At 31.4% G+C, this 21557-nt stretch overlaps 1 protein-coding gene and 1 long non-coding RNA gene across 14 annotated transcripts in view; one reads left to right on the top strand and one right to left on the bottom strand.

Moving 5' to 3' along the window:
- Window positions 1-6483, top strand: part of LOC126724274 (putative disease resistance protein RGA3) — an 88178-nt gene extending 81695 nt beyond the window's left edge. For 8 of the 13 annotated variants that reach the window (XR_007654849.1, XR_007654851.1, XR_007654850.1 and 5 more), the window contains 16 exons: window positions 188-275; window positions 370-432; window positions 524-668; window positions 1106-1169; window positions 1333-1760; window positions 1898-1977; window positions 2130-2394; window positions 2514-2688; window positions 2811-2970; window positions 3624-3956; window positions 4115-4172; window positions 4318-4392; window positions 4521-4638; window positions 4907-4978; window positions 5130-5455; window positions 5988-6483. The gene's annotated coding sequence lies outside the window, so the exon portion shown is untranslated. The remainder of the gene's footprint in view (window positions 1-187; window positions 276-369; window positions 433-523; window positions 669-1105; window positions 1170-1332; window positions 1761-1897; window positions 1978-2129; window positions 2395-2513; window positions 2689-2810; window positions 2971-3623; window positions 3957-4114; window positions 4173-4317; window positions 4393-4520; window positions 4639-4906; window positions 4979-5129; window positions 5456-5987) is intronic. The other 5 variants (XM_050428839.1, XM_050428837.1, XM_050428844.1 and 2 more) reach the window with 4 other exon arrangements.
- LOC126724324 (uncharacterized) overlaps window positions 1-21557 on the bottom strand; it is a 107895-nt gene that overhangs the window by 59764 nt on the left and 26574 nt on the right. The window lies entirely within an intron of this gene.

Here is a 21557-nt window from a genome sequence, read left to right as displayed (position 1 = left end):
TTTGGGTTCTTACATAATTGCTGGTTTTTGTTCACTGTACAATGATAACTTAGTTTGGATTAAAAAAATCAATTGAATTCTCACATCGAATGCATAGTCCTCTTTTTTGTAAACCAAACTGACATGAAACATGATATTAGAAACTTTGTTTTATGTTTTTTTCTTCACTTTTTTGGAATGATTCCAGGCAGAAATTGGAGGGAAATGGTCCAAGACTGCTCGAATCCTTAATTGAATGTATTTCAGAAGGATGTTTTGGTCCACTATTACTACAGGTCCATTCATCTCCTTTAAATTAAGTTTTCTTTGTAGATAAATTATCCAGATTCCTCTTGTTTTCCTTCAATTAGAAGTATAATTTTTGTGCAGTATATGGAATATAAAAACAGACCAGAGTTTGTGATCTCCAAAGCGAGTCGATACTCCAATTATGTAAGCCTCTAATGAAAAAGTTGTTGGAAAATCTTTTTTTTTTTTCTTTCATTTATATGCTTATTTTCGTATGTTCTAAAACTTATTTCAGGTAGTTTGGCATGGATAAAGATCACAACTAGGTGTTAACAGAAGGGTTGTTCCATTTCAAGAATGGCTTCATTATGCTCGCAGCTGATTCCTTGGATATTTGACAACTTTTTAATGAAGCTATTGAAAATTTTCAACCTAAACAGGTAATTATTTCAACTCACTATATTTATTTCTTAATTAAAACAAGTAGGCAACGATTCTCAGTTTTTAGCTTTAGTTTCTGTAACTCACTTCACTCTGTAACCATATGAATCATAAAATGAGTAATAAAAATCATGTTCTCTACAATGCAACTATAAATTTTTATTTAGTTTTATCTCAGTAAATTGTTATCTGGGAACTGGGAAGGGAAAAAAAAATGTTTTTCACTTAGGTAGATGCTTCATAACACCAATATTATTAAGAAAAAAAAAATCTTGAGATCTGGTCAGTTGATCAGAGGGATTTAACGCCACTACTTTCTTACATTCATGCATCTCCTTTCTAAGTTCGCTTTGAATTTACCAAATACTGGCTCTCTTCATTCTTCCTTTTTGTTTCAGGTTTAGTGAACTTATCAGTTATTGAATTCTGTATGCAGGAACTTTGAATTTGGAAACAGACAGTTTTTAGTGAATTTACAGCAACCACAAGAAGATAAATAGGTGCATATCTTACTCCTATCTTTATATATCTTATTACATAGATTAGGTTACAGGGTTCACTTGTTTTGAATTTTTGGAAATTTGATTGCAAGATAGTAGAAATAGTATTATTTTCCTATCTTTTCCTTTTCCTTAAGTTAATTCTCAAACTTATTTTTGATAGGTTGAATCAGACGAAGACTGTACCTTGGTGTTAGCAACAAGATTACTGCCTATCTTCAGTTAAAGTTCAATTTCAGGGTGACTGGTTCTTAGACTTTTCAGCCACCCTTTGTGAAACCTAAGCTGATTGCAAACATTTATCTTAGTGTAATTGTTTCAATAACAAAACAAGCTTGTGATGAATTTTTTTTTTTTTTTTAATGCTTTTCAAATTGGAACCCTTTTACCAATATACATAGCTGTACTTTAAAGCATCCATATGAACTTAATTATAAGAACTATCTTGAGAAATATTTTATAGGGATTAAACATCTAGAATATGCCAATTATCAAGAAGAATCAGATAATCTGAAGAAATTTCTGTGGAAATCTGATGATGGGATGTATTGCTTGGATAGTTTCAGGATTTGAGAAGCTGATGCAGCTAAGGTACCAGTTAAACTTGTCTATAATCAAATATTGTGTTTGATCATATTCAAATTTGAAGAATCCTGAGTTGTGACATGTAAATATATGAGGAATAGGTAATGAACTTTATATACTTCTGTTATGTTTTTCCCATGCAGTTCTTGAGGCTGGAGATGGAGTATTTGAGGTACGTCCTACCTTGGCCGACACTCATCTAGGAGGTGATGATTTCAACAAGGTTGAAACAAGATAAATTAGTAGATCTTTAGCTTATATTCTTTGTTTTCTGATTTATTGTTAGCTGTTACTAAATTACACACTTACATTCTATAATTTTAAATAGAGAATAAACTTTAAGAAAGATGAAGGCATAGATCTTCTGAATGACAGGCAAGCTCTACAACGTCTCATGGAGACTGCTGAGAAAGCAAGGATGGAGCTGTCATCTCTGACTCAAACCAATAATATTAGGTATGTGGCTGTTTCTATGCCTTCTTTCTTTAAGTTGATCTCTCTCTCTTTGCCATAATCACAGAGAAAAACATTTGCTTTTCCAATTTACCTTTCATTATCGCCATTCGGATGGCCCAAAACACATTGACACCATGCTGACTAGTGTCAAATTTGAAGAACTGTGTTCAGATTTATTAGACAGGTATGCCTTTTGACAATTCAAATTATTAGACATATGTAATATGACTGTATTTTTTTTATCTCCATCACTTCAGTTTTCTTTCTTTTGATTTTGAACTCTCTTTTTCTCTCATCTGGTAGTCTAATTGCGTGCTTAAGTTCTCTGGATTACAACTCATAAGCTTTAAGCACCAGTTGAAACTTCCTTGAGAGATGCAAAGCTTTCCAAAGATATGGATGTAATTCAACTTGTATCCCAGCTGTTTAGGAGCTGAAAAATATGGATGAAGTTTTTGTTCTTGGGGCTGTAGTTCAGGTTTGTCCTTTTCTTGTTATTATCTAATCCAACTTATTATTTTTTTGTTACTTTTATTTCCAGACTCGTGTTTTTTTGCTGGAGAAGTTAATGACATTGTGCTCTTGGATGTCTCACCATAGAAGGACTTGAAACTTTGGGTGGTGTCAACTTCACCAACTTCCAAATCAGAGGTGTTCTCCACCGCAGCAGATGGACAGACCAGTGAAGAGATTAATGTCTATCAGGGTGAGAAAGAGTTTGTGAGGGACAACCAGTGCTAGCACCATGCCAAGTGATGGGGTATGTATTTGCAAAAACTGTTGTTTTGAAGAGAATTTGGATTTTGCTCAAACTAGATATATCAAGTTTTAGTTCTTAACAGAAGGCATAAATTAGAATCTGGTGGTTGAGGACGTTGTGGCTAGAGATATTATTAGAATGATTTTGAATAAGCCTAAAACCCAACTCTCTTCGCTAACTATAATTAATTTATCTATTTGAGAAATAACTAATTATATATCAAGAAAAATTTAGACCACTAGTGGAATATGCTGTTTTCTTATATTATAGTTCTAGAACCATAGCCATCGGCAGTGGCTGCGAATCCACCCTCCCCCCTCCTGTTTATGTTCTAATTAGTGTGTAGACTGAAAAATGCTTTTATGTCTTCATTTTTTTTAACTTCAATGTTTTTTTTCTTATAATTTATATTGTAGCACAAGAAGCTTCTTGTTTTTATATTTATTACCTCTTTCAATGATGTTACCATGTTCTACAAAGAACCTACATCTTTCTTTTCTTTCTGAAATCTCGGCATTTCAAGCATATATGTTTTTCAATTTAAAAAAAAATAAAAAAATGGAAACGTTCACTTTTTTTATTAGTACCTGTAAACCTAACCTAATTATATTACTAAACCCCATGTTTGTATGTACAAAATAAAAATGTTGCAGGTGGATAGGATGGTTAAAGAAGCTGAAAATTTTGCAAAAGGAAGACAAGGAAAAGAGGGATGCCATAGACACAAGGAATCTAGCTGACTCAGTTTTGTACCAAACTAGAAGCAACTAAAAGAGCTGGGAGACAATGTTCTTAGCTAGACAAGTAGAATGTAGAGGCTAAAGTGAATGAGGTCATGGATGCCATCTTTGGTGGTTCTACCCAAGCCATTAAAGATGCAATGGCTGTCCTGAATCAAGAAATTATGTAACTGCGGTAGTCAATGTTAATGTGAATTTGAATTGGTTCAGAACCTTAGGAACAAGTACAACGAGTCCATGGCTTAAGTGATTATCTTGATTTGTGTTTCATTCTCTTTTCCCTTTGCATAAAAATTTCATTCTAGATATGATTCACATTTATTTGTTCATTCTAATGATTTCTGCCTTCATATAAACTACAAAATGATGTTTCTTTGTTTGGGTTCTTGATTTTGAATAAGCAGGGTAATATCAATAACATTCTAGTGACAACTACCCTCTAGGAAGCTATTTTATATTCAGGTATTTGTTATTTTGTTAGCTTTAACACTTTATTATTACTACCTATTTTTATCAACAAACAAGAATATCCAGTGTGGTTTTTGGGTTCTTACATTATGTCTGATTTTTGTTCATTGTACAATAATAACTTGGTCTGGACATGCAGAAGCGCTGTGATGGATTTTACTTTAAGCACACTATTTGGATACAAAGATAGGATCAATAAAATGAAAATATAGAGGTAACCAATTGAATTCTCACATCAAATGCATAGTTCTTTTTTTTGTAATATCACTGTATTTGTTTTGTCTCCATCACTTCAGTTTTCTTTCTTTTGATTTTGAACTCTCTTTTTTTGTCATCTGGTAGTCTACTTGCCCGCTTAAGTTCACTGGATTACAACTGCAATTAACATTCTCATAGGCTTTGAGCACCAGTTGAAACTTCCTTAAGAGATACAAAGCTTTACTTCAAAGATATCGATGAGGTAATTCTACTCACATTGGGATTTCCAATTTGTGCTTATCAACACTATGGTGCTTGAGTTAATCAATTTGCTTCCAAATCAAACAAAAAAGTCAAATAAATATTCCAAAGTCAACAACAAAAAGGGGAAGGTTGGCCTTACTCTGCTCAAATCATAATGTTTTCATATATACATATACCATAAAAATGTTAATTAACTATCCTAATCCTATTTAGTAACTCAAATTGTAATGTTTTTGACTCTTATCACTTTTGAATTGGAAACACAGAATGAAAGGATGTGTATATATTAGAGGCATATTCAGAACCATATGAACAAGTGCAACAAGTCAACAGCTAAGGTGATTTTCTTGTTTTGGGATCATTCTATTTTTCTTCACATGAAAAAACAAGTAGAGCTCTCTATTTCTAATATTGTCTATTTTAATAGTTATTGGAACTTGCACTTACTGTTGAGGCATCAATACTTATTTTTGTCTCATTTATTTCCAGACTGGTGTTTTTTAGCTGGAGAAGTTATTGACATTGTCCTCTTGGATGTCTCACCGTGGAAGGACTTGAAACTTTGGGTGGTGTAATGACAAAGATTATCCCAAGGAACACAACTTCACCAACTTTCAAATCAGCAGAGGTGTTCTCCAGCACAGCAGATGGACAGATCAGTGAAGAGATTAATGTCTATCAGGGTGAAAGAGAGGTATTTATCTCTCTGAAAAAAGGGTGAGAGAGAGATCATGAGGGGCAACAAATCCCTTGGAAGCTTGTGCTTAAGACACCAAAACAGGTGCTAGCACCATCACACCATGCCAAGTGATGAGGTATGTATTTGGAAATACTGTTGTTTTGAAGAGAATTTGGATTTTATTCAAACTAGATATAGCAAGTTTTAGTTCTTAACAGAAGGCATGAATTAGAATCTGGCGGTTGAAAATGCTGTGGCTAGAGATATTATTAGAATGAGTTTGGATAAGCCTGAAACCCAAACTATCTTAGCTAACCATAACTAATTTATTTATTTGATAAATAACTAATATATGTATCAAGAAAAATTTAGACCATTGGCAGTGGCCGCAAATTCCACCCCCCCCCCCCCCCCCAAGCCGGTTTATGTTCTAATTTGTATATAGACTGAAAATTGCTTTTATGTCTTCATTTTTGTAACTTAAAATTTTTTTTTCCTTATAATTTATGGTGTAGCACAAGGAGCTTCTGAAATCTCAGCATTTCATGCATCTATGTTTTTAGATTAATAAATATATAAAAATAAATGGAAACGTTCACATTTTATATTAGTAACCTAATTATGTTACTAAAGCCCATATTTGTATGTACAAAATAAAAATGTTGCAGGTGGATAGGATGGTTAAAGAAGCTGAAAATTTTGCAAAAGGAAGACAAGGAAAAGAGGGATGCTGTAGACACAAAGAATCAAGCTGACTTAGTTTTGTACCAAACTAGAAGCAACTAAAAGAGCTGGAAGAAAATGTTCCTAGCTAGACAAGGAGAATGTAGAGGCTAAAAGGTCATGGATGCCATCTCTGGTGGTTCTACCCAAGCCATTAAAGATTCAATGGCTGTCCTGAATCAGGAAATTATGTAACTATGGTAGTCAATGTTGATGTTTAGCTTTTATCGGATTGACTTCTTTGCATGGACGGCCACTATTGTGTAGCCTTGAATTATGTTATAGTTGAGAGAGAACTCTTTGATATAGAGTTATTTGGGTGTATTGGGGTTTGGGTTTGTGAGAGTGGGTCTACACCACTTTTGTACTCTCCATATTTATTAGTGAAACTTTCTCCTTGTTGCCGCCCGTGGATGTAGGCCAAAGGCCGAACCACGTAAATCCTTGGTATTCTCTCTTGTGTGTGGTTGTCTATTTTTTTTTCTTCGCTCATATTATTTATTTGGGAGAACTCTTCTAGTACTCCATTTGGGTCATTTAGATCAACCGGTAAAGCAGCTAATGGCAATGATCTGATCAATGCAGATTTTACTATAGCAAAACAATGCTAATTAAAGTGTAATATCTTATAGGATCCCATTACACCTCGTGTTTCCTATAGTGTACTATCCTATGGCTAAAGTAATGTTTGCAGTGGAACATTACAAATAGGGTAAAGCAGCCCTCCGATTAAAGTTGTTTCTTTATAAAAGATTTGCCTAATAAGATCAAATTATGAAAGAAACTTAAAACTGAAAGCATTGTGAATTGTGATGGCACAAACAAAGCAAATATCAAGTCTTTTGCCACTATTGCCTATGCGCCTGTCACCTTCTCAGTTTTTATGAGCTCAAGATTCCTATCTCAAGCATTAGAATAGAAGGAACGTTGGAGATAATTCATTATGGGTTAAAATATAATCAATTTTTATCTTCATTCTCATTCTTCCATAAACAATTGGTGTTTTCCTCCAATTTTATTATGTTTTTTTTTTAATTAATGAAATGACCAAAAAAAAAAAAAAAATTAAACCATATTTCAAAGATAAACTTTTTTTCATTCCTAAAATAGTCTTGATTCTATTTTGATTTTTGATCCCTAAAATATGCATTCCATCACACAGACAAAAAAAACATAACAAAAATAGATAGATGGACACTATAAATTTTCAAGAATAGGAATAGAACCTCTTAACTTTTAAGGGAAAGAATAGAAATATAAATTATATTTCAAGACCGAAAAGAATATTTTTGTCAAAATTATATGTTAGTGAAGAGTTTAAATCATCTACTTTCATATGATTTTCATGTCTGGAATTTTATAAAAGTAAGAAAGACCAATCTTTTTATTATATTTTGCATCTAATTGTTCGATTGAAAATCTTACCATTTTTAAGCAATTAAGTGAGGTGAGAGCCATAGCTAGCCCCTAGTCTATCATGTATAACAACACCACAAAAACAAGTGAGACAGAGAATGAGAGTGAGATCATGGGTGATGAGATTTTTGGTTTTTTTTTTTAATACAAAATATTAAAATTTAAATATAGTTGGTTACTATTCTGTCTAGTTCAGTCCGGTCCAGTCCATTATGGGACCACGACCGAAAACATACGACACTGTAATACAAGTGTGACATTTAGTAATGCACGTGGCACCTATAAACAACGTCATGTTCATGGTCAAGAGATGTATTCATGTTCTCTTTTCTATGTATTAATGTTGTAAGTGCTAGAAAATTGATGGCTCAAGCCCACTAAGAATAGTGAGGCCCTTACCTTAAAATTAAGCCCAAAACAATATAATTTGTATAGAGAATGGGACGAAGATTATGATGTAAGTTTAATTAAGTTTAGGTCTAAGGCCGAAGATCCAAGCAAGAATGGAAGAAATTGATTCAAAGAGTAATTAATATTAATACTATCCTTGGGTCAGTCTGAGGATGAGTTCTTATACAAGAATTCTATGTAAGTCTTAAGCTCTGTCCTCCACTACTATTCCAGTCCTTATCTTCTTAATCATGTTCTCTTAGAAAAATCCCAAGGTCCCTTTAATTGGGGAGTTCCCCTCTCTTTTATACACTCTTTCCTTTGCATTCTAGCCCTCCACTTGTATACTTCAAAGCTTTCCTTAGGACATTTGTCCCATCAAAGTTCTGCTGAAGGTGGTAAAAGAGGCTACTTAGCTGTGAATTTATTGTTCAGGTGTCATTTCTTCATTAATGCAACTAATAAAGTTGTTGCTATGAATTTAATGCGAAGGTAGTAGGTAAGCTTTTACAGGAAACTTCTCCCAGCTGCCTTGGCCCTCTCCTAGAAGGCTACTTCTCCCACTCGGGCGCTCACGAGAAATTGTGCACCTTCCCATCCTCTTCTCGGGTTGAAGGTGCTTTACAAATGAATCGATGAAGGACATATCGCTCCTAGTCCTCCTCATCCTCAAACCCCCACAAATGTATTCGTGTTCTTCTTTTTTCTTTCCACACACTATTAAAACATTTATAAAACATGGACATGAACTTATCTATACTATATATAAGAGGATTCCCTTCTTTAAATTGAACTTTTATATGATTAAAAAATACCCTCATTGATGAAGGGTAACTTCTCTTAAAAATTGGGTCATAAATGTCAAACAAATAACCAATCTATCTATACTTTCTACAACACCTATAGCTACTATCCTTTTAAATTCAAAAAGAGAAATCTTAAAATTTAGGTTTTTTTTTCCCCTTTATGTTAATCTTTTTATTCCCTAAAATTTGGCATTTTTTTTTTAATTCCTTTTTCATCCAAATAAAACACCACTTTTTTTTTTTTTTTTTTACTAAGAAAACTCCTACACTTTTAAACACACGTTCAAAAAAGAAATTACAGTTACTGTTTAAAAATTTTTAGAAAAAAAAAAAGCCTTTGAGCACGTGCAATGCACATGCATAGAGGCTAGTAAATTATAAGCATATTTTTGTACACTAATTAGTAATTAATGATTAGAATGCTACATTTTGATACAGAATAATATCTACTATCTAGTCCTTGTTAAGTTGCATATATGTGGACACATTTTTAAACAAAATAGATACACAATGTAGCAAACTATTAAAATCCCAGGTGCTAAACAAAATAGCAATCGATGCAAAAAATAATTTCAAAATTATAAAGAAGATATAACTAAATCTCCTATGGTTCATCCAAGGCAGGTTTCTTCTGTCACTTAAAAAAAAAATGTTCATAAATTATCCCTCTGGTCTTCCATGCATTCAACATGTTAGATTCGGCTTAGAAGCATGATCTTTCACAACCTATCCAACGCTCACTACTACTATTTGAGAAGAAAGTTTCATTAAAGCGAAATCTAAAACCATGAGAGAAAAGAAAGCTATTTTTCTAAGATCTAATCTATTTTTTATTAAAAAATAAAAAACCATTGCTTAAAACTACAATGACATATATGCCCTTTTGTAGAAAAAATTTGTAAACTAACGATATGGTGTTGGTCACTTCTGGATTAAGGCAAGATTTAGAGTCCAATCCCAATCCAAATGAACCCAAACATATTAAATATAAAGCGTAATTTATTTATTTTCATTTCTACTATCAAGTTTATTTTATGAATTTGTACAATGCTTTTTTTATCCCTTTTTTTTTTTTTAATTTCAATTTGTACTACTATATACCTTAAAATGATCCTTAAATTTTGAGTCATTGTCTTTGTCTCCGGGATTTTGAAAATCAGTGCTCTGTTTATGAATGGGCTTAAACACTAAAACCGATGCTAGCACCATCACACCATGCCAAGTGATGAGGTATGTATTTGCAAAAACTGTTGTTTTGAAGAAAATTTGGTTTTTGTTCAATCTAGATATATCAAGTTTTAGTTCTTAACAGAAGACATGAATTAGAATCTGGTGGTTGAAGACGTTATGGCTAGAGATATATTATTAGAATGATTTTGAGTAAACCTGAAACCCAAACTATCTTAGCTAACTATAAGTATTGAATCTATTTGAGAAATAACTAATATTATCTGCTTTTGTATATTATCCCCCCCCCCCCCCCCCGGTTTATGCTCTAATTTGTATATAGATTGAAAAATGCTTTTATATCTTCATTTTTGTAACTTCAATGATGCTACCATGTTCTACAAAGAACCTACATCTTTCTTTTCTTTCTGAAATCTCAACATTTCAAGTATCTATGTCTTTGGATTTAAAAAAAAAAAAAATGGAAACATTCACATTTTTATTAGTACTAGTAAAACTAACTTAATTATGTTACTAAACCCCTTGTTTGTATGTACAAAATAAAAATGTTGCAGGTGGATAGTATTGTTAAAGAAGCTTAAAATTTTGCAAAAGGAAGACAAGGAAAAGGGGGATGCCATAGACAAAAAGAACCAAGCAGACTCAGTTTTGTACCAAACTAGAAGCAACAAAAGAGCTGCGAGACAATGTTCCTAGCAAGAAAAGGAGAATGTAGAGGCTAAAGTGAATGATGTCAAGGATGCCATTTCTGGTGGATCTACCCAAGCCATTATGTAACTGGGGTAGTCACTGTTGATGTGAGTCATGTGACTTTGAATTGGGTTGTCTGTTAGCTTTTTTCAGATTGGCCTCTTTGCATTGACGGCAACTATTTTTTCTAAAGCCATAATAATTTTATAAAATAAGGGTACGTTTGGTATATTGTAATGATTATTACATGGGAATAGTAATAAGTATTACAAGGAATACATTAAGTTGGAATGTAATAAGTAATACTATTCATTAGTTTGATGACTATTTAGAAATAGAATCCTGAATATACATCTACAATTTAGTAGAGTATAAAAAGAAGGTGTAATTGAATCATTTTTAAGTCAAATTTCCTAAAATATACTTATTTTAGGGTGTTCAAAATAGAGCTAATAATTAACAAGAAGGAAAATTTATTTTCTTTCCTTTTGAAGATATGGCAACTAATGGTTTTTTAGGAAATTTTTTAAAAAAGTTATTACATAAGGTGAAGGAATAGATATTCGGTACTTTTGATAAGGAATAGTTATTCCTCATTTTGAAGAATAGCTATTCATGAGGAATAACTATTCATTGTAATAAAAACATAGTCAAACAATCGAATAGTTATGCCATAGAGAAATCTATTACATTACAATGTTTACTACAGTCTACCAAACGTGCCCTAAATCTTATGCAGGAATGCTATCCAAATACCCTTTCCCACAATAGTCAATCTATATCTAGTCCAGCCAACTCGATGTTAGGTTGCTTCTAGTACTACACTTAGGTCATTTAGATTAACCGGGAAAACAACAAGATGGCGATGATCTAATCAATGTAGGTTTTATTGATAGTGAGTTACAGTAACTCATAGAACTTCTATTGTGACCATGCACACTTGTGTAATTTCTATGTTAGTTTGTACATGCTATGTTGCTTGATATTTTGCAAAGTACGGTTATGGTGTGTATATTTTCAATTTGATTTAGGGAATGGTTAATTGTTAATGGCATACAAGTCGGCAGAAGGTTTAGTCTCTTCTATGGTTAGTTTATATATATATATATATATATATGGGGTTGGGTTCAAGTTACATATGGTATAACTTTAAATAATGTTACACCACTCAATATTTTTTAATTGGATGCAAATTTTGACAAATCCACAATTAGATTACGTTATCTTTATATATTCTACATGCTTGCAAAATTTCAAGGTAATCAAATATTAATAGTCATGTCATCAATCAATTGTCTAAATATAAGTTTTTGTAGTTTAAAATAATGCATAAAAGATGAGTTTATGGATTGAATGGTAAATAATATCCAATCGACATGAAAATTAGGATGAATGTTAAGAACATATGGAACATGTAATTCAATGTTGGGGTTTTCAAAATAGGAATTATGTAACAAATTATTGGGTTGTATAACATTGCTTAGAATTACACCAGGTTTAACTTGAACTCAACTCACCCATATATATATATATATATATATGTTGCTGAATAATATGAATTATATGAATTTTGAATGGATCCAATAACATTTAGGGTTCTGCCTTCAAAAAAAATGTAGTCCAAACCTGCATATAACACACTAGAAACAACCAAGATTGTTGCTTAAGCTTCGGCCCAAAAAGGATCACCTTTTACATCGATCCCATATTCCCAGTCCATGCATGAGTGATATTGCCTAAATGGTTTTGACAAATTGCAGCAAGTTATACATTGTTTCACAGTAGCATCGGATTTTAAGGTCAAGAGGATCCCTATCTTTCAAATATTTCACAAGGTTTGTATTTGTAAAATTTGGCCTATAGTATAGCTTTCAAAACAATATTAATTAAAGTGTAATATCTTAAAGCAACCCTACAATTAAATTTTTTTATGTATAAAAAATTGGCCTAATAAGATCGAATTGTGAAGCTACAAACTTTTTTTTTTTTGAGAAACTGTGAAACTACAAACTGAGAGCATTTTGATGGCACAAACAAGCACATTTCAAGTCTTTCGCCACTATTACATATGCATTTGTCACCTTCTCAATTCTAATCAGCTCAAGATTTCCATGTAAGGAAGCAGCCTGTGAAACCAATGGCACCTGCAGGTTTTATTTAATTGTCTCTCACTTTCTACTTCGATTCTCATTCTTAAGATTTAGAAGGTTTTATTTCTGTCCACATACAATTAAAATGTTCTACAACTGGTGTTCTCGTCGACTCTTGTTAATTTTTTTACAGGTTTAAAATCTAAACCATTTTACAAAGATAAAGTTTTTCTTTCGAAAACATAGTCTTGATTCTATTTTGATTCTCAAAATATTCACTCTGTTATACACACCGATGGAAAACATAACAAAAATAGATAGATGAGGGAAATTATCAATTTTAAGGGCAAAAATATAACTATAGAATCATAGATTATATTTCAAGACCGAAAATAATATTTTTGCCCAAATTATACATTAATCAAGATTTTAATCTCCATTCATATATTTTCAATGACTAGAAGTATACAATTAAAAATGGCTAATTTATTATATTTTGCACTGAAACGTTCATTTGAAACTCTTACCATTTTTGAGCTAGTAAAAAAGGAAAGAGCGAGAGAGGAAGCTAGTCTTTCATGTATAACAACTGATATGAGTATCTGTAAAAGCTATTGAATTTAGGGAGCTCTTAACCCCATTTACATCCCGCAAGATGCAACGTCCTCAAACAACAGGAAAATTCAGATTAGAATACAAAAGACCTCAGACAATGTTGCCCAGAACATGTCATCACAGCTCCATATTGACAAGAATGGAAGCCAGAAAAACAATTATATAAACAGTTCCAAATATATCACTGTTGGTGAGGGGGAACCATACACCTAGGTAACAGCACAGCTATTTGCATGTCCATTACTAAAAATCATTATCCCATAAATAGATAGCTGATGAGAACTCTCAAACATACCCATCCAATGCATGACGATTTTATTACTTTGATAGAAGATGCACCTTGATAAATAGTATAGCGTGCCCAACACTCCATGTTCTGGTCCCTTACAGCAAGCAAATCTGCGTTAATGATAGCATTAAGAGGTTCAGAGAATAGTGACTAAAAAATATTACTTTAAAAACAAAAACAAAACAAAAAAAACAATTTCTTCATCTTGACTTTTTCCTGTTGTTTTTTTTAATCATAAATTAATTAAAAAGAAAGACATGGAGAAAGAATTCCTAGGATTCACAGATTTGTAGAAGAATCTTGAAACCTGATTTGTATGGTAAATGTAAATCCTAACAAAAGCTAATGACCTATAAACTATTATTTCATTGGGCATGAGTTGTAATAACTGTCCAATAATTTCATGTCAATCCAAGTTATCAATATAAACTTAGAAATAAAAACCAATCATCAGGTCAAATACCAAGGTCAAACCCACAACTTGTTACTTTTTGTAGAAGGCACTTGACATCACACCAAGATCCAACCTCTAAATCACTTTGTTGGACCAAAAAAATACCGAAACCTAAGGGCCCATTTATTACCGCTGTTTAAACAACAGTTTTCAGTATTTAAACAACATTATATATATTTTCACACTTTTTCACCCACACGTATTTCCGAAAAATACAAACAACATTACTAGAACAATATTACCAAACGGGCCCTAAAATTCCCAACATCCATGACAGGTAGAATCAAACATCTCACCATTGAAAGGTGAATAAATACAACTAAGCAGCAGAGGCAATGGAACCAAAATATATAATTGTAAAGCAAAGAGACACCGAAGGTCACTTCTGGGGTCCAACTGAGCAACCATCATCTTACACAAATCTTAGAAAAGCATATAAGTATCTCTATTGCATCATACCTCAAAAAAAAAAACTACGATTTAGAAGGAAGGTGGAAGGATAAGGGGGAAATGGGGTCCACATTATTAGAAATTTAGAAGATTCATTGTAGGATGGCATCGATTATGGGTGTGGTGTCACTTTTTCTTTTTCTTTTTCTTTTTGGCAACTATGTTTTTGTTTATCTGCATGTGACTAAAAAAAAAAAAAAAAAATTAAAGGGATAAATCAGATCAGAATTTGGAGAATAATTAATTCAGAATATAATAAAATATTTCCACTTAGCTTTCAAGGTGTTCGTAAGGGAAATAGAGCCAACGTAGCAAGTTGGTCGTTTTCTTTAAACATGTATAACAACTAAAATAGAACAGAGCATGAACGTGAAGTTGGTGCAATTATCAATTTAATCTTACCCCTTTTTTTTCGGGAATAACACCAATTTTATAAACAAAAGCTATCACAATAATCATAGAAAGATAGGTCATATGATCTTCGGTTTTTTTCTTTTTTTTGATAAGTCATCTGATCTTCCTTAGACCATTTGATAAGTGCGTGTACAATAGAAAAAAAATATTATATTTTAACAAAATCAAAATTTAATCATCAATTTATGTATAATTGTGTAAAAATACATAATAATTACAATAATTGTGTGAAAATTTTATATTAGCATTATTTATTTTGCATTTAATTTTTTATTCTTTTTTTACGTATTCCAAAAAATGAAAGAAAGGAGTAAAAAATGGTTGTTGTATGTAAAAAAAAAAAAAAAAAAAACAATTAAAAAAATCAAGAAAAGTAATAAAATTATTACTTAAAAAAAAAAACATTAAGGTTTTAAAAAACAAACAAATCATGCATATCATCTAACAAAAAATTAGCTTCTCTACATTATGAATATATGATTTACAATCTGAAAAGTACTGTAGCTGAAAATAATATGTTTAATCTTATTTAGCTAATTATCCTAACTGATGATTAGATATGGCACCGTTATTATTTTTCTTCTCTTTGTCAAAATTAGTCTATGCTAATAAGTGATGAATTAAAAAATAAGCAATCGATTTGTTGAAAGACAGTTGATTACAGATACAGAGTAGAGCCAAAATTGAAGCGAAATGCCAAGCACGCCTCTTCATTCATGTTAAACGTTTCTATAAATGCCAAGCACCGCTCAAAATTTATAGAAGTTGGGTATGTGCATGTGGGAGCCATCTGACGAATGAGATGGCTGAGAGACAGAGATGGAGGAAGGTGGTGGTGTAGTTTGTAAAGTTTGGAAATTAAAATGAGGTGTGGAGGGATAAGAATGCCAATAATTATAAATAATAATAAAAAAATTGTGTGCAGGTGTGTATGTATGGTATACCATAGAATGAATCCAAGATCCAAGATCGCATGTGAGTTAAATATAAGAGGTGTTGGTCCTGTTGGATTAATGCTAGGTTTGCTTTGACATCTCCTTTCCATAACGAACAAGCAAGGACCAAAAAAATCATTTTTTTCAATAGGAGGGATAGGCCCTAAAAAAAGCCCAACACTTCAAATGACGCAATAACGATTAAGAACGTAGATATTCTTCCAAAGAAAAAGCAAGTGGGGTAAAAGTAAAACAATTGAGAAGTCATAAAACAGCATCTCCTATCAAAACCTTTTAATATCAGTTCCTTAATAGATATTCAATATACAGCTTTTTAAAACTCTATTTTTTTTTTCTTCTTCTTTTACATAACTTGTTTTTTAAACTTTTCAAAACTCTAAAATTTTCTTTTATTAATTAGTTTGAGCTCTTGTTGGAATAAAAAATGAATTATGCTAAGACTATATAAATGGACATAATTTTGTGTCACAACTTGTCACATGGTGAATTATGATTGGTAAAGGTGTGTTAGTGGGCTATGTGAGGACACACCTTTCCTAATCATAACTCACCATATGGTGAGTTATGGCACAAAATTATGCCTAATTATGTGATACTAGTACAACTCATAAAAAATTTCCTAAAATTAAAGAAAATCAAAAAAATTAATCCACAGGTCAAGTCCTAATGTACAAATACTTGTACGGAAAGCAGAATCCAAGTGATAACATACTTACTCTAGACTATAAAACAGCATCTGTTCACCTTATATGCATGTTACCAAGGAACTCTGACAGCCTAGCAATAACCAAAACTCAGTGAGCATGGGAATATGAAATTATTTAAGGGAAAAAGAATATCAACAAAAGGTACAGACAAAACCTAATATTTTTAGCTATCACAGTTTCTCCATCTTCAGACCTAAGATGACGTAGAACTACCTCCTCTAGACGGCCATCTCGATATGCATGCTGCAATAAGAGAACATCCACGCAGAAAAACCTAATGAGGCTCTGAACTTATTACATTGCATGCAACCCCCATAACCAAAATAGGGGAAATAAAAAGCAGATGCATATATATACTTTCAAGCTGAGAAGGCTCATAAACCTGTATAGAGAAAAATGATGCAGCACAGGAAATGAGTACATTTGTAACATGACATACAAGTCACAAAGATGAGCCTTCTGTAACAACCCGTATTTGCAAACAAACCACTTCATAAAGCAAGTCCACAGAACACTTTACTGAGGGTTTTCCAAAGGAAACTCAACAAGCTTATTGGTAAACCTCTTCCACTAACGGGAAAACAGCTGATGGAAGACTATATACTATAAAAAAAAAAAAAATTAAAAAAATTTAGGATAGCGGGTCCAAGGCATGAACCTAAGAAATTTAAAATCCAAGAATGAAAAATAGAATAAAATAGGAGACTATATACTATGTAAAAATAAAAAATAAAATAATATCCATCCAATGTTAACAAAATATTAATAAAAGAAAATACACAAAATGGAAAGTTATAGTTATTTTTATTCTTACCAAACATTTGACACAATTAAGAAAGAATGATGACATGTGTGCATTTCAGCATTTGAAAATGCCCCTATGTGCACACACACAATTTAATTAAGAAACTAATTTAAAGAATAATTTATCTTAAAAAATAGTTTTTTTTTTTTTTTTTTGGTTTTGTCCTTAATTTTTTTTCCCTCCTAAAGGAATTTAGCCACTTAAAATACCAAATAATGTAGAATACGATTTTTTTTTTAAAAATAAAATGCTTTATGTTAAAAGGTTTCATATTTAGTATAGAGTTACAAGTTATAGATTTGCTTACTTTTCTTTCTTTTTTTCTTTTTTTGAAAGCATTTGAACTAATCAAATTTTTAAGAAGATAAAATTTAAATTTTTTCACAAAAAATTTATTTTGAGAAGGATGAGGAGCAGATGTGGGCGTCGTTAGGAGAGGGGGGGCCAACTTTGGACCATTACACTATAAGAAATATTTGATTTTAAGAAATTATAAAGGGAGGCGTGGGACAATGGGGGGGCCGTGGCCCCCTCCAGCCCAACGTGGGTTCGTCCCTGCTGCTAGAGAACAAAGTTTCATTACAGCAAGATTTAAAGCATTAGAGAACATAAAACCTTTTTTCTAAGATATTTCTCAACAATTTTTTTTTTTTTTTCAAATCTCTTCTTTTATATATATATATATTATTTTTAAGGTGAAAACCGGTTAGCTAAAATTATAGTACCATGAGTTTATTACAGTTTTTTGTTAAGCTAGGCCAGAGGCTGTACATCAACTATCTATTTTCAACACTTTCTCATTTTTTATTATTTTTCTCCTTATTAATTTCTCATCTTATAATTACACTTCTTCTAACATTTTCACCCACTTTTACCTTTTTATCTTCCTACTGCTCTATACTTTAACATTATGATTCCTCCGTCCTTTCATCTTCCTTTTATTTTGATTATTCCTTTCCTCATTTTATTTACTATAAAAATTTGTCATCCATATTTTTCCTATACAAAAAATGGTGAATACTTTCTCTCTCTCTTTTGGTGGATTTTTTTTATTCTTTATTGCATCCTACTTGTGAGGGTGACAAACCAGGGAGCCCATACCAATGTATATATTGGGACAGGGGCCTAGCCCAAAGAAGAGCTCCTCCTCGGTCAGGTAAGGCCGAGGACAAAGGAGACGATCTGTCATTGAGAATGACATTCCGGACCACTTTGTGGAAGAGGATAAGTATTAAGAAAGAAAAGGACAAAGGGAGGCTTAGAAAAGATCTAAGGGAAAGCTGATACCATTACATTAAGTGCTCTGCAACTAACTGAACCCTACTTTTCAACCTTTATAACCACTTCCAACGACTCTAAGAAAGGATTGATTGGACAAATATCATCACTATGAACCTAAAATCTACACGTGAATGGTGGAAAATGGGGAGAGGACAGTATAAATAGGGGGGGGGGGGGGATGGATGAAGAAGAGGAGACTCCTCAGATACAATCTGAGGACGTTTCTTCTTAGAAAATCTATGTCATCTTTCTTTCTAGATCATCTAACCTGTTGGTTGATCGTTTGAGTCGCTAAGATCCAAGTTTCCAACCCATTCTTTATAAATTCATTGGTTTGGGCTCATTGAACCAAGACTCCATACCTTTATGAGCTTGGGCTCCAAATCGTGACCTTACACTACTCTAAGTTGATAAATTTTTGTATTAAACTCTACTTTGGATTGATGTGATTTGGTTGTCTTTTGATTTGTTATCTTTTTTCTTTTCTTTTCTTTGATTGATAGATGTTATCATGTGACATTATATAGCATATAATGGTATAATGTTATTCTATTATGTAGCATGACTTGGTTTATTTGGTGTTTACAACCATACATTTTCTTTTGAGTAATCTTTTACTCATCTACTTTTATATAAATTTCTATTCATCTCACATTCTCACCCAAAAAAATGTGAATATTCTCTCTCTCTCTCTCTCTCTCTCTCTCTCTCTCTCTCTCTCTCTCTCTCTATTATTCTTTCTAACTCTATTCTAGATCGATGAATTTTTTTTTAATCTCTACTTTCGGTTGATACATTTTGATGATGTGTTTTTTGAGTTGCCCATCATATAAACTCTATCCCCCTCTTATATTTTTTATTTGAGTTGGAAATGAGAATTTGAGTTTATATCAAAATACAATTTACATGTCTGTGTATTTGGATGTGCCTATAAATTATTTGAGTAACATAAATTGTTAATTTCTAATGAGGTTTTATATATCATAATAATTTTAAAAGAATAAGAAATTTAAATCATTAATTTGAAACTTAAAAAATTTTAGTTGTACCAAAAATAAAAAATAAAAGGAAAACATAACATATTAGAACAAAATTTTGAATAATGTAAAATAAAAAACACTTCAAAAAATGAATAATATATATTAATGAAATTATCCTCAATAAATTTTAGAAAATAAATTATACATTATATCACATTACAAAGTGGGTTTACCACTAGTTAAATTAACAAATTTGGGACTAAATTTTCTATTGTTAAAAACTTCAAATGATTGGTTTTTATTCAATGTAGTCTTGTTGCTGAATATTATTTAGTTAGTGTGGACCTTGTTGCTCTACTAACTACTACGCAAGGGTTTATATATCATTCAAAACATATATGATGTCCTTAAGAAATTTTTTTGCCTCTACAATCTTATCAAACAGGATAGAAGATGGCTTTTGATTATGCATTCATTCTTTCCTCATTTTATTTACTATAAAAATTTGTCATTCTCTTTTATTTTATCCATATTTTTCCTACACAAAAAATGGTGAATACTTTCTCTCTCTCTTTTGGTGGATTTTTTTTATTCTTCATTGCATCCTACTCTAAGTTGATAAATTTTTGTATTAAACTCTACTTTGGATTGATGTGATTTGGTTGTCTTTTGATTTGTTATCTTTTTTCTTTTCTTTTCTTTGATTGATAGATGTTATCATGTGACATTATATAGAATATAATGGTATAATGTTATTCTATTATGTAGCATGACTTGGTTTATTTGGTGTTTACAACCATACATTTTCTTTTGAGTAATTTTTTACTCGTCTTCTTTTATATAAATTTCTATTCATCTCACATTCTCACCCAAAAAAATGTGAATATTCTCTCTCTCTCTCTCTCTCTCTCTCTCTCTCTCTCTCTCTCTCTCTCTCTATTATTTATTCTTTCTTTCAACTCTATTTTAGATCAATGCTTTTTTTTTTTTAATCTTTACTTTGGGTTGATACATTTTGATGATGTGTTTTTTGAGTTGCCCATCATATAAACTCTATCCCCCTCTTTTATTTTTTATTTTTTTTTATTTGAGTTGGAAATGAGAATTTGAGTTTATATCAAAATACAATTTACATATCTGTGTATTTGGATGTGCCTATAAATTATTTGAGTAACATAAATTGTTAATTTCTAATGAGGTTTGATATATCATAATAATTTCCTTAAAAGAATAAGAAATTTAAATCATTAATTTGAAACTTAAAAAAGTTTAGTTGTACCAAAAAAAGAAGAAGAAAAAAAAAAAAAAAAAAAAAGAAAAAAAAAAAGAGGAAGACATAACATACTATAACAAAATTTTGAATAATGTAAAGTACAAAACACTTCAAAAAATGAATAATATATATTAATGAAATTATCTTCAATAAATTTTAGAAAATAAATTATACATTATATCACATTACAAATTAAGTGGGTCTACCACTAGTTAAATTAACAAATTTGGGACAAAATTTCTATTGTTAAAAACTTCCAATGATTGGTTTTATTTAATGTAGTCTTGTTGCTGAATATTATTTAGTTAGTGTGGACCTTGTTGCTCTACTAACTACTACGCAAGGGTTTATATATCATTCAAAACATATATGATGTCCTTAAGAAATTTTTTTGCCTCTACAATCTTATCAAACAGGATAGAAAATGGCTTTTGATTATGGCACTTTCCACTATTTTCAATAGTTGCATTCAGGATTTAAACTCCCCTCTTTAATTGTAACTATTGAATATATATATATATATATATATATATATATATAAGATGACTTCTAGTGTGATTATTGTGGATGTAAGTGCAATTTTCCAATTCAACTCAACATTATTTATATCTGTTAGGTTCTAAATATTTAGGATTAAATATTTAGATTCTAAATTTATGTATGTTGGCAAATCGAGAACAAAAACATGTCTAGATTAGGTGTTACATTGCT

The sequence above is a fragment of the Quercus robur genome, chromosome 4 (genome assembly GCF_932294415.1).
Source record: "Quercus robur chromosome 4, dhQueRobu3.1, whole genome shotgun sequence".
Lineage (NCBI taxonomy): Eukaryota > Viridiplantae > Streptophyta > Magnoliopsida > Fagales > Fagaceae > Quercus > Quercus robur.
This window is presented reverse-complemented; position numbering and strand designations above follow the sequence as displayed.